A 16,246-nucleotide genomic window follows, 5' to 3' on the forward strand; every position below is an offset into this window, starting at 1 on the left:
GGTAACTGATGCTCCCCCCCGCCCCCCCATAGGCCAAGCCAGAACTGGAGAGATGCTGGAAGCAGATGGAAAGTGAGGGGTGTAGATTGTATTAGTGATTGGTCAAGTCCCCTCCCTCTCCCCAGCCAAGCCTGGGGAAGACTGGCTGGAGGGACCTCTGGCAACAAAAGGGTTAAATTCCCCCTTTATTTTCCCCCCTCCCAGGATTGCCACCCCGGTTTCCAAGACAGCACCTGCGCTCCCAGCTGCCGTGCCCGTTTGGTGCCCGTGCCCAGGCCGGGCAGCGCCCCAGGCCCTCGCCCCGCGCAGCCTTTCACCCGGCCTCCTCCGGGGGTCCCGCAGCCCCGGGCTTCCCGACCGCCCCAGGCCCCAGGCCGACATGGGGGGGGGCGGGGGGAGGCTCTGGCCCTCTGAGTCGGGTGCGCGGGCCAAGCCGCGGGCCGGGGCGACTCGGGCTGAGCTGGAGGAAGGAGTGGGAGGAGGGAGCAGGGCGGACAGAGGGCAGCGCCAGTGGCCGCCCCATTAGTATGCGGCCGCGCTCTGCGCACCATGGCAACCGCTCCCCCAGCGCAGCGCCGGCCAGGCAGCCCCGGGCGCAGCGCGCACCTCTCCTCCCACAGGTGGCGGCGCGCGCGGGGCGGGCACACTCGCACGGGTACGCACGCGCGGGCACGCACGCTCGGGGCGCCTGGGGCCGCCTGGGGGCGAGCCGAGGGCGCCAGGTGCGCCGGGCCGCCCGGGCCCCGCTCCCGCCGCCTGTGGGCGTGTCCCCAGGTGCTCCAGAGTGAGCCCCGAGGGTGGGTGTACCTGAGGATGTTCTTCCTGTGCCTGGGTGTGTCCCTCAGTGTGCCTGTTGTGCCTCTGTCTCTGGTTGTCCTTGAGGCTATTTGCCTGTCTGTGCTCATTTGCCTTCTTACTCCTGACTGTATGTGGAACTGAGTGTGCTTGTGCCTCTGTATATTTGTGTTTCAGTGTGTGATTGTGTCTCCTATCTTTGCGCCTGTGTGTCTGTATGTTCCTTAGGGTGTGTGTACGGTTGTGTCCGTGTGCGTGCCCATGGCCCTGGGTTTTCCTCTGGAAGAATGCCCCGGGTGCCTGTGACTGTGTATCCCGGTGTGCCTAGATGAGTATTTGTCAGTGTGTGTGTGTGATTTCTTTGTATGTGACCCTCAGTGTTTGGCATCCGTGTGTTGTGGGGTGCAGCTGTGTGTTGAATTGTGTACCTGTGTGTATGTCCCCGAGGACCCATCTCTCCATGTATGACACTGCGTTCCTGTGAGCTCCCTGAGTATGTGTCCTGGAGTGTGGCTGTGTGTCCAGGGGCTCCTGGCTCTGTGACCTTCTCAACTTCACTCCCTGCTGCCTGAGTGAGCTGACACCTGCTCCCTGAGCACTGGGCCCCCTCCTCCCACCTGGCAAGGACAAGGAAGGACACGGAGACAGAGGCGGACATAGAGGTATAGACAGACAGACTTGGAAGGGGACACAGAGAGCCAAGTAGGCTGGAGAGGTGGTGACCCAGAGTCATGTGATCAGCCTCAGAGCCCAAGACCCAGAAGAGAGAAACAGATCCAAGATCCAGACATTAGAGAGAGGGAGACCCAGAGTCACAGAGAGACCCAGAGCACTAAGTCCGGAACTGCTGAAACAGACCAGAGATCAAGGATGTGGCTCCACAGCCTCCCTCCCTGTCTCTCCCTCCCTTCCTCCCACTCTAGAGTTTCCAGCCCCAGCTGTGCCTCCTCCACACACCCGAAGCAGAATTCTCTTGGCCCTGGGAGTTTGTGCCCTGGGACTGGAACCCAGCCTCCTCTTTGCAGCAGCTGGCTGTGTGTGTGCGCTTGAGTGTGCATGTGCCACCATCTGTGTGCTGTTCTAGGCTGGTGCCTACTTTGCACACAGCCCTCCCCCATCACCCCCTCCTACTCACACACACACACACACACACACACACACACACACACTGTTGTCCACACTTTCACTGGCCCAGATCATGCACACCTTTATACACATGCCACATAGTCAGCCACACTCATTCAAACCCGGAAACATGCCTTGGGTCTCCCTCTCTCAAACACATCTGCACACAGGGCCAGAAGATCCACCCTGCACACAGCCAACCAGCAAGTCTCACCTTCCTAAGCCCTCCCAGCCAGCCATTCACCCCTTAGCAACCCCTGAGGGGTTCCCAACCCCCGCCACCCACAGGGAAAGACATAAGACCAAATTTGTCAATACCATCAGACCATACACACAAAGGCAGGGACCCCATTTGTCTTGTTCACTGGTGTATCCCCAGGTGCCTGGGACAGTGCTTGGAACCTTATAGATGCTTAAGAAATATCGGTTGAATTAATGTGTTCACACAGTGTCTCTAACAGTCACTGAGAAGAACCCATGGTAATTTACAACCAGCCACTCAGTGATAAACACTGATGGATACCACAGTGTACACACAAGAAAGCATCTTATGCACACCTAGGACAACTCATTAAATATAGGTGTGTGCACACAGGTGGCTGCTTGTGCGCACTCAGCACAATAGCTAGATTAGAGGTTCTCAACTTTGGCTGCACATTAGAACCACCTGGGGAGCTTTTAAAAATCCCCATGCCCAGGCCCCATGCAGACCAATAAAATCTCTGGATTGAGAACCACCGATCTAGATGAATGGACTCGAAAATGTTGACACAAGGATTGTTACCAGGAATGGGGGTAGAGTGGGTTTTCACCTTGAACAGTATAGTGAAGCAGACTTCTGAAGGAGATTGCTTGGGTTTCAACCCTGGTGTCATTATTTACTCACTGAGTGGTCTTTGTAAATTACCTCTCTGCACTTGAGTTTCCTGTCTGTAAAATGGGAATGATAATCATTACAGTAAAGCCTCACGGGATTGTTGTGGGGATGGAATGAGTTTATATATATGGTTTAGAATAGTAAGTAGTACATAGTGTTATATAATTATTTCTTACTCTTATTTCTATCATTTAAAAATTTTATTATAGATGAATTTGGGGATGAATTTTATAAGCAAGATTTTTTTCCTTTAAATTGTTATGAAAAAGCAAGGGCTCAGAGCCAGACTATGGGCCAACCTACTTCTGCCACCTCCTGTGGGATCTTGGACAGGTCACTTACTCTGTGTCTCTGAACCTGTCTTCCCATCTGTAAATGAGGTGAATATTTTTCTCTACCTCAAGGATTGTCTTGAGGAATAAAAACCTCAGGGAAGCGTTTAATAAATGGCGGCAAAACCCAAATATCTAGGAGCCACGTTGCCTTGACGTATTCCGGGATCAGGTGTGGGATTGTGGCTGCGAAGGCCCTTCCCCCAGAAGCCCCAGGGCCCAAGGGCCAAAAGAAGCTTCCATCCCAAAGGCTGGGCCCTTGGCCATGGCAGATGTCCCTGAGCCTGCTCTCCAAATACACCTCGGCCCTCCTCAGCCCTCTTCAGCCCAGACTAAGCCACAGACCCTAGACTGAGACCCCTCCCCTTCCTGAGCTCCATTCTCTCCAGGAGCCCTCCCTTAACCTTTCAAGGAGCTCCAGTTCTCCTCACCAAGCCTCCCTCCCATCCCGGAAACCACAAGGCCTTCTCTGGGTTCCATCCCTCTCCAGGTGCCCCTCTCTTTTCAGTGAATCCCCACCCCTCCTACAAAGCCCTCTTCAAGTTACAGAGCCCCCTTGCTGGGCTATAATTTCCTCCCTAAACTCCCATTTCCTTCCTGGGTCACCCCTCTCCACCCCCACCCCAATTCCTGGGCGCACAAGCCTTCACTGTCCCTCCTCCCCATCTTGCAGAGCCCCAACAATCCCTTCCACGGAATAATCCCCCCACTACCCCTTCCCCACTGCACCTCCATCGCCCAGCCCTCAACCGCCTCACCGGGCCCCACCCTCTACCCAGCCTGCCCCACCTGGACAGCCTTCCCTGATCTCTTCCGCTTCCTCGGCAGCCGCTGAACACACTCATTTTCTCCCTGCGGGCGATTCTTGGGGCTGAAAACAAATTTCTCCTGGCCTCTCCCACTGGTGCCTTTGAAGCCACCCACCCCTTCCAACCAGCCTCCCCCCTGCCCAGGGGTGACCTTGCCAAAGCCCTCTCCCCTCCCCAAACACACACACAGTGTCTACTCCAAACAGACCTAGCCACGTGCGGGCTTCCACACCCTGCCCTGCTCTTTCCTCCTCTGGGAACTCCCTCATTCTTCTGCCTCGCACCATGGTCTTGACCTCCAGGAAACCCTCGCCGGGTCTTACTGCCCCTGCGCCGACTCCCAGCCCCACCCCGGGCTGCAGCTTGAGTGCAGTGTATGCCTCCGCCCTCACTGCGCAGGAGGGTAGGAACAACGGCGTCTTCAGCTGAGTCTTGGGGCTGCACAGAGGGGGCTTGGTGGGAGGCTGAACCTTCACATCCAGCACAGAGAATGCAGTTTTAGGGACTGTTACCTGCCCCTGTCTGAACCCTCCAGCGTCCTCTTTCAGACAGGGGTGCCCAGAAGGTGGGGGTCTGTCTCCCGCCTCAGGCGGAGGGTTCGTCTGACCCTCCCAAGGCCTGGGCCTTGCCGGTAGGGTCGGGGAGGGGGGCAGGTGGTGCGGAGCTGTCCCTTGGGGTCTCCTTGAGCTTCAGCAGGGAGGGACATAGAGCAGAGCTTTAACATAAACTGGGTCTATGGGAAAAGCTGCTTGCTAAGGACCAGGCAGCCCAAAGTGGGCTTATTTGGTCAAGGGCAGCCAAGAGCTCCCCAAGGTCAGGGGGTGTGATACAGTTCGGCCCTGCCAGGTCCACCAGAAATAGGCACAGGATTAGGAGTTTTCTTTTTCCAAAGTTTACAAAAGCTGGGAGGAAATACAGACCCGGCATTTGGGGTTCAGAGTGGAAAGAAAGGAGAAGGCAGATGGGTTTGGCCTAGTCAAACCCTGGAGTTTGCATAGGCAGAGGCAGGTGTGTTGGGATAAAAAAGAGGGGGGTCTGGAGACAAAGGAGACCCAGGCCCTGGGGTAGATGGGAGACACACAAACAGGGGATACTCCAGTCTTTGTGGGAAAGGGGGGTGTCCCACAAGGGTTCTTGCGCTCAGGATGGATTGAGTGTCTCCAAGACAGGTATCCTGAACCAGAGTACAACGGTGGGGCCCAAAGGCTGAGGGGACATAGGACAAATGAAGGGGCTGGAGTCAGAGACCTGGGACTGAGGATGGAGTAAGGGGCTCTAGAAGCAGGGGAGACCCAAGACCGGATTTATAATGGGGGTTCCTCAGGGAGAGGAAACCTAGGGCTTGGGGGAGAACAGGGGTCTCAGAATCATGGGAGACCCAGGACATAGTGCAAAAGAAAGCTCTAAAAGGCAGACTCCTTGGACCTGGGACAGAATGCATGGACCAGGGGCCAGGAAACCCCAGGGGGCAGTCGGGGAGCCCAGAGGCAGGGGAGACCCAGGGCCTGGGGTGTAAAGGGAGGGGCCCAGATGCAAAGGTGACTCAGATCTCAGGCAGAAGGGAGAGCTCTGAGGGAGGGAACACATGAAGGTATTTCAACTCCTCTGGGGACCCAGTGGCTGGTGACGACCCCCAGCTGTCACACCCCTTCCACTCTGTCCACCCTCACTCACCCCCTTTCACAAGACACGAGGTTGTTTTTTTGTTTTTGTTTTTGTTTTTTTTTTTTTTGCTTTTTTTCATTTCTTTTTAATACAAACTTGGATCTTTGGGTGTGTCCTGCCAACAGAAAACAACAACAACAACAGAAGAGAAAACCCAAAAGAGTGAAAAATAAGAAAAAAAAAAAAAAAAAAAAAGCTCCCGCAAGAGGTTCTTCTCCCTCCCCCCCACCATGCGAATTTGCACACCACGGGACCACAGCAGGTTTACAGAATGCAATATACAATCCACGATTTATAATAAAACAGTATATACAATAAATAGGATATTGTTCATTTTTGTCAAACGACCTGTAGATAAATTTCTCAGTGCATACTTGCAGGGGCTCTGGACACCTTGAGGCCCCGCTCGCAACCTCTTGCACACGCTCGCGTTCTCTCTCTCTCTCTCTCTCTTTTTTTTGTCTTTTTCTAAAACTGTGTTTTGTTTTTAAGTTTTGTACATTTTTAAAAAGTATTTACAATTGCTGGTTTTGTGCAGAAAGGGCTCACCTTCGGCTTCTGCGTGGAGGAGATGGGCAGGGAGGGGTGGGGGGGCGATGGGGCTGCAGGGGGTGCAGGGGAGGTGGGGCGGGAGGCAGAGGGGCAGGCGCCTGCCGGAGGACCGTGTGGACGCTGGGAGGGGTCTTGGCGTTGGTTTTCTGAAAGCTGCAGAGAAACAAGAGAAGAGGCAGAAGTCAGCGGCAGGGACAGACCCTGAGCTCTGGGAACTGGGAGGCTAAAAGCGGGACCTCCACCCGGTTCCTACCAGGATTCTGAGAGAAGGGAACTGCATTGTTCCTTCTCCCAGAAAATTCCAAGTGGCCCCGTCCATGAGCCTCCGGACTGCTTCTGGCCTGCTCTGAGCTCACTGTCCCCATCTGTAAAATAGGTGTGTGTCCAAGGCCCACACCACTGAGAGGTAAAGGATGTGCTGGATGAGGAGCTGGGATTCCAGGCAGTGCAATCTGTTCAGAACTTGAGCTCCTGAGTCAGACACAGCTGAGTTCAAACGCTAGCACCACCATTTAATAGCTCTATGACCTTGGGCAAGTCAGTGAATCTTTGTGAGCCTCAGTTTACTCATCTGTAAAAAGGGGATAACAGAACTATCCCGTAAATTTGTTGGGAAGGTTCAGTGGTTTGAGGCAGATTAAGCCTGGTCCATAAATGTGTCATAAGTGATACTAATTAGTACTAGTCATTATCTTCATGGGGCCTGGGCCAGCTAGGCTCCCCAAGCCTCGGCTTCCTCATGTTAACAGTTCGTTTAGTAATTCCTCCTACCTAGGCTGTTCTGAGGAATGACATAATGCGAAGACAGGGCCTTAGCACAGCACAGGTGTGAACCACTGCTTTAATTTCTTCCAAATCCAACCTTCTCCCCATTCCCTATCAAAGTCATTCTGTTCCTTAGAGAGGTGAGGTGATGAGGAAGTCTGTCTGAATAAAGGAATAAAGAAATTGCCCAACACAATACCATCTGTGTTTGGCTGCACCCCGCCTTCCTGAAGCTCAGAAAATCTCGAGTCCCCAGTCCCTACAATCACCAGACAATAGAGATCTCAAGTACCCTCTTTCCCCAGACGGTCGGTCCTAATTATGTTTGCAGGGCTCTGGGGACCTGACTCCCTATCCAGACCCCTAGCTTTGCCGGGGTGAGTGGGAAGGTACCCAGTGGGAAAGGGGTGGGCTCAGTTATTCTCAAGACCTCCAGTCGTTAGCCTGGCTCTTTTAGAGCTCTGTCCTCTTCTCAGAGCCCTGAAATTCATGTCTCCTACATTGGGTGAGTGACCAACCCACCAAAATCAAGGGGCAGGCGTGGGGGTCCTAAAACCACCTTCTGAGACTCCTCAGCAAGCCATCCACCCTCCCCCACCCCTGCAGGAACCAGGCGGCCACAGAAAGCCTTCCCTCTCTTGTCCTCTTTCTTGGCTTCTCTTTCCAACGGGGCCACATTTAAATTCTGCTCAGCCTTGGCTGCTGTCTGCTGGGCAGTCAGCCCCCGGGAAGACTTTTGTCCCGAGGCTGGACTTGCCAGGACTCCCCTCAGGGAGCCAGGTGGGCTCCTGGGAGGCAGGACAGCACCCCATCCTGGTGCCTCAGCCCAGGTGGCATGCAGAGGCATGAGGGGGAGGGTAGGAGCTGCATCTTTGTTAAGCTGTCAGGTCTCCTGCTGGTGAGGGGAGGATGGAATATTAGCCGTAGGGGTAAGAGGTGTGCTTGTTAGGGCGACAGCTGTATTACAACTGGGGTGATGGGGGAGAAAAGCTGTATTGCAACTGGGGTGATTGGGGCAGGGGATGCAGTGGGGGTGGGTGTCAGTTCTCCAGCTAGGGTGATAAACAGGGTGGGGGGACAGGTTCAGCTGGAGGGCTGGGGGCATCTATCTGTAGGACAGCTTTACTGCAGTTGAAGAACAGCTGCCAAGCTAAGGAACCTCTGTTGGGGTGACAGATATGGTGTATTGGGGTGACAAGTGAGGGGGAGATTTAGGATGGGCAGCTCCAAACTACTTAGCAAGCGAACTGTGCTGAACCCCAGCCTCCCCTGCTCCCCCTAAGGGCCCCGGGGCAGGCTGGGAGCCTCTGCACAAATCCCTGTCACCCCCGCCCCCTCCAGCCCTTAGCCACTGCCAGTGACCCTCTCCAAGCCAGGTCTCCATGGTGATCTCAGCCCAGCAGGCAGCTCCTGCCAGAACCATTCCCGTGGTGCCGGCGGCCAGGCAGCAGGGAGGCTTTCTCACCCTCTGCTAAGCCACCGCTGTCTCACCTTCCTCCTCACACCACCCTCCCCAGCTTTCATGACTTGGCCAGAATCTGGGGGGATGGTGGGGGGTGGGGGATGGGGAGAGAATCAAAACCAGAGGTTCCTGAGCCAGGGAGAAAGCAGAATGCTATGGCCATGCAGAACCCTGACTTCACCAGGTTCAACTCGCCACGGAACAGAAGCAGTGCTGCTGGGCCAGGTGGCCCAGTGCTGGGCACTGGAGACAAAGCAGAGAGCAAGACGGATCTGGTCCCTGCCCTTGAGGGGCTCACAGAGCACAGAGGGAAGCAAAGCGGACCCCAAACCAGGTGATCACACGCAGGGAGATGGGGGTGTGTCAAGAGGAGCCCTGGGGGACTCAGGGAGCACAGTGCGGGCATCTCACCCAGCTTTGGTGGGAGGGACTGTGGCTCTTCAGCGCCCAGCACATGCTGGGGTCAACAATATGTGCCGACTGAATGACAGAGCCGTGACCGGTCTAAGTCCGATCGGCGAGTCAAGGTCCAGCTCAGGTGTTGCACATCTCCAGACGCCTCCTCAGACCACCCTGTTACCATAGCTACTGGGGCACTTGTCATTCCCTTCCGTGCTCCTCCTGGGCAGAGACCTGCGTGGGGTACCTCCGCATCCCCGATGCCAGCATGTGGCTGGCGCCCCAGGACACCAGCCATTGTTCATGAGACTTAACCTTTTAGTGCCTCCATAACGAAGGACTGCACGTTCCAGAGTCTCATGCTCCAGCAGTTTTACCATCTGTGAGGCCAGGGCTTTAAGTGGTCTCTGCCTGTCAGTGGGCGCTGGGGGTGCCAAGGGAGAGCTGAGCAGGGATTTAAAATGCTACAGATCACATATAAATCAGGTTGTCCAAAGAGAGCTGCTCTCCCCGGCAAAAGGAGCATTCATTCAAGCAACCAGCAGACATGTATTCATAGCCACTAACTGCCAGGCCATGAGCTAAGCTCTAACCCCACCTTCTAGTCTCTACCCTCCAGAAAGGGGTCTCAGCATCAAACAAGGCAGTGGAGCAGAAGGCAAAGAGTGCATGAGGATTTGAGAGACGGATATGCTGTGTGACCTAGGGCAAGTCCTTTCCCTCTCTGGGCTTCAGTTTCTATGTAAAATAAGGGGGTTGAACAGGGAATGGCAGAGATCTTCAGGCACTGAGATAGAGCACCAAAGACAAGGGGTCAGAGACAAACCACAGCTGCCCAGGGAGGCTGATCCAGCCCTTCTGATGTCTTCAGGCAAAGTCAGGCTTTTGAGTCCTTTAACTGTGGAGAGGATACTGCTTCCCTGAGGCCCAGACCACACCTGACAGATGGAGATACCCTCTGGACCCAGAGTTCTCTGAGGGATGAAGCTTCCAATTGGGGATGGGTAGTCTGTGGCGTGTGGGTGGGTGTGTGGCTCTCCTCCTCACTCCAGGGAAGTTTTTCAAAATCTGTCCACCAGTGACTAGAGGCATTCCTTAAACTCTAGCTCTGCCAGTCATTCCCTCCTTAGAGATCTTCTCCTACCTCCCCCACTGCGGGGCATAGAGAGGGATGCTAGTGGGACCAAATGGGGTTTACATCCATGATTGCCCACCAAGCTTGTGTGACCTTGTGCGTATCTCTCACCTCTCAGAGCCTCACACTCCTTACCTGTCCTGGGAGGAGGCTATACACGCCCCCACCACTAACACCCACACCCTCCACCCTCCCGATCGGAGATGCCTATGTAAGGACATCTGTCCCAAATCTGGGTATGTGTTGGGCATGCAACTGAGTGGAGGCTGAGGAAGCGGCAAGAACATGGAACTGGGTGATCCCCAAGGGACCTTCCTGGCTCTACCTTTCCGTGCTTCCCTGCCTGGGTGGCTCTGTGTCTTTGGGCGAGTCCCTCTTCCTCTCTGTAAACTGGGAGGTTCTGAATTTGCAGAACTCCAAAAGCCCAGTTAGCCTGAGAGCTGGAACTGGTTTATTTATACACCCCTCCCCTGCCTCATCCTTAGAAGCGCATCTGATAACAGTAGGGTTGAGAGAAACCAGCTCATGCCCCATTCCCCGATGCCTAACCTTTTCTCTCACAATTCTCCCTAGTCTACATGCCCTTCTTTGACTCCAGGAAAAAAAAAATCCTGACCCTTGACGTGTCCCCGGCATGACGAGACACTGGGGAGACAGGGACAGTGTACAGAGATGAGTAACCAGCCTAAAGGAGCTGATGGCATGGTGAGGAAGACATTCCCGGGAAGGGCTGTCATGGATGCACAAAGGGCTGGAGATTAATTGTGCCTGGGAAGGATCCTGGAACGCTTCTTGGAGGAGGCAGTGTCTGAGTGAAAGATAGGAAATGACAGGTGGGAGATGGATGATGACTAGGAAAGGGCGGCCCAGGCCAGGGAACAGCTAAAGCGAAGACAGAGGGCACACTGAGGAAAGGGCCTGGAAAGCTCCCTCCTGACCCCACAGTACAAAGCTAGAAAGGGAGGCTGTGTGAGCAGGAGGTCAGGGCTGAAGAAGCAGCCTTGAATACCCAGAATACCAGGTTAGGAAGTCGGGCCTTTATTTTGGAGGCAAGGAGGCTGGCGAGGGGAGGATGCAATCAAAAGGTGTTAAGCAATGAAGTCACAAGAGCAGACATGTTTTAATCAATTCATCCAGTAAATATTCGGGGGGGGGGCGGTTGCTCCAGACACCATGCATCCCAAAATGCTGAAAGACATTCAGCAGCCACAATGGGGGCTATGGGCTCAGGAAGCGGGGGCAGGTGTTGGGGCAGAGACCTGACACGCACTGGTTGCGCTGACCCAGGTGGCTGAGCTAGGACTATAGCTTCCGAAGCCTCAAATTTGTTCAAGACCCATTTTCTGCCCCCTCGACCCGGCCCCCCGCAGGAAGCTCTTGCTGTCTGCCCTGCCCGTGGTTCAAGAGGGTGGTCCCTGGTATTTCCGGTGGGAGCATTTCAGTCCCTCCCCTGGAGAGTGATGCCCACATGGAGGCTTGTAATGAACACCTGTTTCAAGGCTGTAAACTCCATGAGGGCAGGACACTGCTCATCTTGTTCAGTGGTACCTTTAGTACCAGATGCAATGCCTGGCCCGGGGCAGGCGCCTGGTTCATGCTGGTTGAACACAGAATTAACCTACTTCCTCCTGCCCTCCAGCACAAACAGAGGGCACTATGGCAGCAAAAGTTAGGATGACAAGGAGGGCAAATCTGCTGGGAGAGAAATCATGATGTATTACAAAATCACAAGGCAATCTTCTTTCAGATTATCTGTACCAAAAGAGAGGACTGCTGTGGATAACTGTGTGTGGACAGAGTTTCTAGCTGACCTGGGTCATTTAGGAGTCTGGGTCCTGTTGCCCAACAGGCTTTACGTCCCTTGGTGTGGGGTCTGTGACTTACCTTGTCTCTGGACCGCCCAGGGAGGACTCAGCCCCACTGTTAAGGCATATAACTAGGTGGTATTTCACAGCCTCCTGCCAAAGGACCCAAACCCATACTAGAATACAAGCTCCTTCCTAGAAGGGAAGCAGGAAGAGCAGGTGAAGGAGTGCTGGCTACGGAGTCTTGAGCTTGGAGGAAAGGGTCAGAGGTGTGTGATGCGCGCAGACGGTGGGGAGGTATTTTATTCACCCATCTACCAACCACTGATTACGTGCTTCCTGTGTGCCAGGGACAGGCTAAGTGCTTCACGGGTAATCTCATTTAATTCTCACAAGAGATTCAGTGAGGTGACGTGACTCACCAGGTCACACAGCTGGTAAGGGATGGAACCGGGCTCTGCACGGAGGCCTGTTTGTGCCCACAGGCATGCTCCTAGCCACCACCCTGCAGTTTCAGGGCCTTGCTCCCTTGGGTTCTTCTGGGTCCACAGGGATGTGGGGAGATGGGAGAGGAGGAGCATGAGAGGGCATGCTCATGCAGAGATTGTATTTCCAGGAAATGAGGGCTCAGCACAAGAAGGCCTGGCCTGAAAATGGCTGCAGGAGAGGCAAGAGATAGGATTGGAGGGAGGATAGCCCCAGAGAGTGGGAAGAGGAGCCCAGGAGAGGCAGGGCAGGTCTGGCTGACCCCTGACGTGAGGGCCTCTTGCCTAGGGCCAGAGGCAAGATCAGGTGACCTCTTGAGGTTTCAAGACATGGAGAGACAAAGCCCAGAGCGGCCAGTGCCTGGTCCAGGTCCGGGCATGCCTGCTGACCCTGGCTGATTGGTGGCCTTGGAAGCCGCCCTTCTGCTCCAGTGAGGCCCCAGCTGGTGTAACCTTGGAGGACCTGTGACATTTCTCTTGGCCTCAGGTCCAGGCCTGAGAGGGAATAGGGAGGAGAGGGGGGACTCGAGATCCCTAAACACCTTGGAGGGCCCTTCCCACCCTCCCACCCTTTCCCCAGGGTCTGGAAGGGCTGATCTTCAGCCGTGAGGGCCCAAGGCAGAGCCAGTCTGTCTGGCTCTGCATTCCATCTAAGGGACTAGGAGATGTTTGTGGGGCCCAAGTCTCCCTCACCACCCCCCCCCAACCCCGGCCCCACTTCCCTCTCTGTCCCATCAACTCAGCTCCCAGACCATTGAGGTCCCACATTCCCCACTCTGGCTCCTCCAAGCTTTCTTCTTCTAATTCACATTGGGATGTGACCTGCCCTGGCTCACGGTTTCCTCGGCCTGGAATGCCCTTCCCCCCGTCTCCGTCTCCGTGTGTCCAAGTCTTGCCTATTCTTCAAGGACGGGCTCAGATGCAGCTTCTTTCACAGAACCTCAAAATCCATTTAAAATGTCAGACCCAGAAAGCGTCTAGGGAGCATCCAACCAACCCGTCATTTTGCGGATGGGGAATCAGGGGCACAGAGTGGAGGGGGAGCAGAGCATCCAGGCTGGCAGGGGGTGCAGTACTGGGTTCAAATCATGACTCTGCCATGATTTACTGCCTATGGATCCCCTGGGCAGGGTTCAGAGCTGTACCTGTTTCCTCAGCTCTCTGATGGGGGGGTGAGGGTGAGGAACCGCACCTTCCAGGCTGCTGTGAAGGGTCAGTGAGGCAGTGTTGCACAAAGGGCCCAGCACGAATATATGTCCCTTTCCTCACCAAAGGGGCAGAGAGGTGACTTCTGACCCCATGGCCCACCTTCCTGGTGCACGAGCTTTGCTTCTCCCTGCCACTTCCCACCAGGTGTTTGAGGCTCTCTGTGTGCTCGTTTTAGCTTTTTTGGGGTGGATGGGCACTCTGAGGACAGGGGCCACGTCTGCTTTGTCTTCCCTGTGCCTGGTATCGGGACGGGCATGGAGGGGCTCAAGATGTGAGGCTAAGCTCAGTGACTGCTCCCCCTGTGCCCAGGGTCAAAAGGGCTCACTGCCTGTTGGTGAATGAGTGTGTCACTGTCCTCCCTGCTTAAGCCCTCTGTTGACAGTGACACTCCCTCTGTTAACTCTTTTTCCTCACTGTTCTCCTTCCCTATATCCCCAAGGCTTCTTCACTCCCACAATGATTGTAATCAGTCCTTGGGCGGGGGGCGGGGGGGGGTTTCCTGGATGAGGGAGTGTTTGGATGAAGAAGGGGGACAGCCCTCCCACCACCATGGTCCAAGCCACCACCACTGCTTGCCTGGGCTACCGCAGCCGGTCTCCCTCCTTCAACACCGGCCCTGCTCCACTGTGGCCCAGGACATTCCAGCTGAGAACGCTTCAGTGGTTCCCCATTTGTCTTGGGACAAAGTTCAAACTCCTTCCAATGCCCTGCATGATCTGGCCCTGCCCCCTCACCCCCTCACTCAGTGTTGCTGTCCTCCCATCGGCTCCTCAAAGCTGAGCCGCTTCCTGCCTCAGGGCTTTACCCACTGCTGTTCCCTCTGCCCAGAATGCTCTTCCCACTCCCCATTTGGCTGACACCCCCCTCATCTTTCAGGCATCAGCCTCAGCATCTGGTCAACTGGCTGCAAGCCCTCATGGCCTCCTAGCTTTTCTCCTCTTGCACAGTCCTTCCTACAGCGATAATTACCAAATGCTTTGTGTCATCCTGTTTACTGTCTTTCCCGCTAAACTGGAAGCCCCCTGAGGACCAGGACCTCGTTTGAGGTGTTCACTGCTGTGTCCCCAGTGCCTGGCATGCAGTGGGTGCTGGACAGACGTCTCTGGAACAACTGAATGCATCGGTTTGAGGACAGTGTTGTCAACTCCCAGTTCTGAGTGGGGAGCGGGGCCAGAATGTGGGGCTGGATGGCATCCCAGTTCCTCCTGCGTTCAGGCCTCACTGGGTGGTTCCATTATGTATCTCACTGAGCCGTGACCTGCCCAAACACCCAGCCCCCTCACCCGTTTATTTTCCCACCCAGAGCCCAGGAGGAAAGGTCTTCTGATTATTTCACATGTCTGGATTATCCATGAGACATCTCCCCTCCAGTGAGAAGGATCAGGAGTTTGACATTTTAAACCCTAAGCAGCTTCTCCCTGGCCTGCTTCAGATCTGCGGCTCTGCTGCTTGCAATGAGGTGCATGGGGAACGGAAGGCCATTTAAATCTCGGTCTGGTTTCATTAGGAGGAAAAATATGCTGCCCCCCAAGAAAGTCTGGTCCACTGTCTATGCCATGCAGAGTTTTAAGAGCCCAAGAGATTAACAAAGTCAACTGCCTTCAACAGACGGGGAAACAGAGGCGGGGGGTGGGTGGAGGAGGGGCAAAAGCTTGGTCAAGGGCATGTAGCAAGTTGGCCAGTTGGGGAATAGTCCTTCCCCAGGCCGCTTGACTCCCATGTGCTGCCCTTTGCCATCTTCAGGCACCAAGGGAGCTGAGGTCAGGCAGAGAGGGGGTAATAAGTTTCCACTGACATGACTTCAGGACCCTGAGTCACCCTGGCCTCGAATAGCCTTCCCAGAGCAGGGACGGGGCTTTCCAGGAGCCCTGCTATTCATTCTCCAGGAAAAGGCACTCCCAGGAGGCTGTAGTAGTAGCAGAGGTGGGGGGAAGTGAGGGGCTCAAACAGGTCCCCAGCCCACTCCATCACCACCCACCACGTCTGGGTCAATTTTTGTAACAGGTCTGTTCCAAAACTGGGATCTCATGGGCCAGTTATGGCTGCATTTCTGGAGCAGGTTGTTCATCAAGAAAATGATTCCTCCAACTCTGTCCCGTTTTACCACTTTGGGGGCATTTCCCCTCTTTTATTTTCCTTTTCCTAAACACAAAATATTAAGAAAACTCAAGGAGGTGACAGTACCTGATAAAACAATATCTGAATACCTAACAATATTTAACGGAATTTTTTTTTTTTTTTTTTTGGCCGCGCAGTGAGGCTTGCAGGATCGCAGGATCTTTGTTCCCCAAACCGGGATCGAACCCACGCCCCCTGCAGTGGAAACGAGGAGTCCTAACCACTGGACTGCCAGGTAGTTCCCTAATGGAATTCTTAAGAAAAGCATTTGGCTTCAGGAAAGGGACTGGCTTTTTCTAGGTAGGAAACATCCTGCCTGGGGATAGACCCGCTGGCTACAGGTCCCCAGGCACAGGGAGATCCCAACACCCCTGTTGAAAAATAGCCTTTGGGGTACCCTGGGAGACCAGAAAAGGACATACTGGCCACACCCTCAGCCCGGCCCTTGCCAGACTGCATCTTCAACTAAATGAAGCTCCCAGGGAGACAAGGAAGCAGGCAGGGTCAGTATCCTGGATGGGCCTCGGTGGATAATTATCCAACCTGCTTCTTCCTCCATCGGTCACACGCAGGGCGATGCAAACGCCCTCCCTTGCAAGAGTTCAAGTGGTGAGTGCTTCCTGGGACTCAGGTGGTCCCTGCCCGGGACCTAGCATGGATGACGGAAATGAACGCTTGATGAACCGAACTAGATGGCCCCATCCAGTCTACGG

General features: G+C 54.8%; 1 protein-coding gene across 6 annotated transcripts in view; it reads right to left on the reverse strand.

Moving 5' to 3' along the window:
• Nucleotides 1–5,690: 5,690 nt before the first annotated feature.
• The window catches only part of AHDC1 (AT-hook DNA binding motif containing 1), a 64,699-nt gene continuing 54,143 nt past the window's right edge, over nt 5,691–16,246 (reverse strand). For 5 of the 6 annotated variants that reach the window (XM_057547679.1, XM_057547685.1, XM_057547665.1 and 2 more), the window contains one exon: nt 5,691–6,308. The gene's annotated coding sequence lies outside the window, so the exon portion shown is untranslated. Of the gene's footprint in view, nt 6,309–12,933; nt 16,183–16,246 lie in introns of those variants that run through there. The other variant, XM_057547673.1, reaches the window with a different exon arrangement.

The sequence above is a fragment of the Balaenoptera acutorostrata genome, chromosome 1 (assembly GCF_949987535.1).
Source record: "Balaenoptera acutorostrata chromosome 1, mBalAcu1.1, whole genome shotgun sequence".
NCBI classification, from domain to species: domain Eukaryota; kingdom Metazoa; phylum Chordata; class Mammalia; order Artiodactyla; family Balaenopteridae; genus Balaenoptera; species Balaenoptera acutorostrata.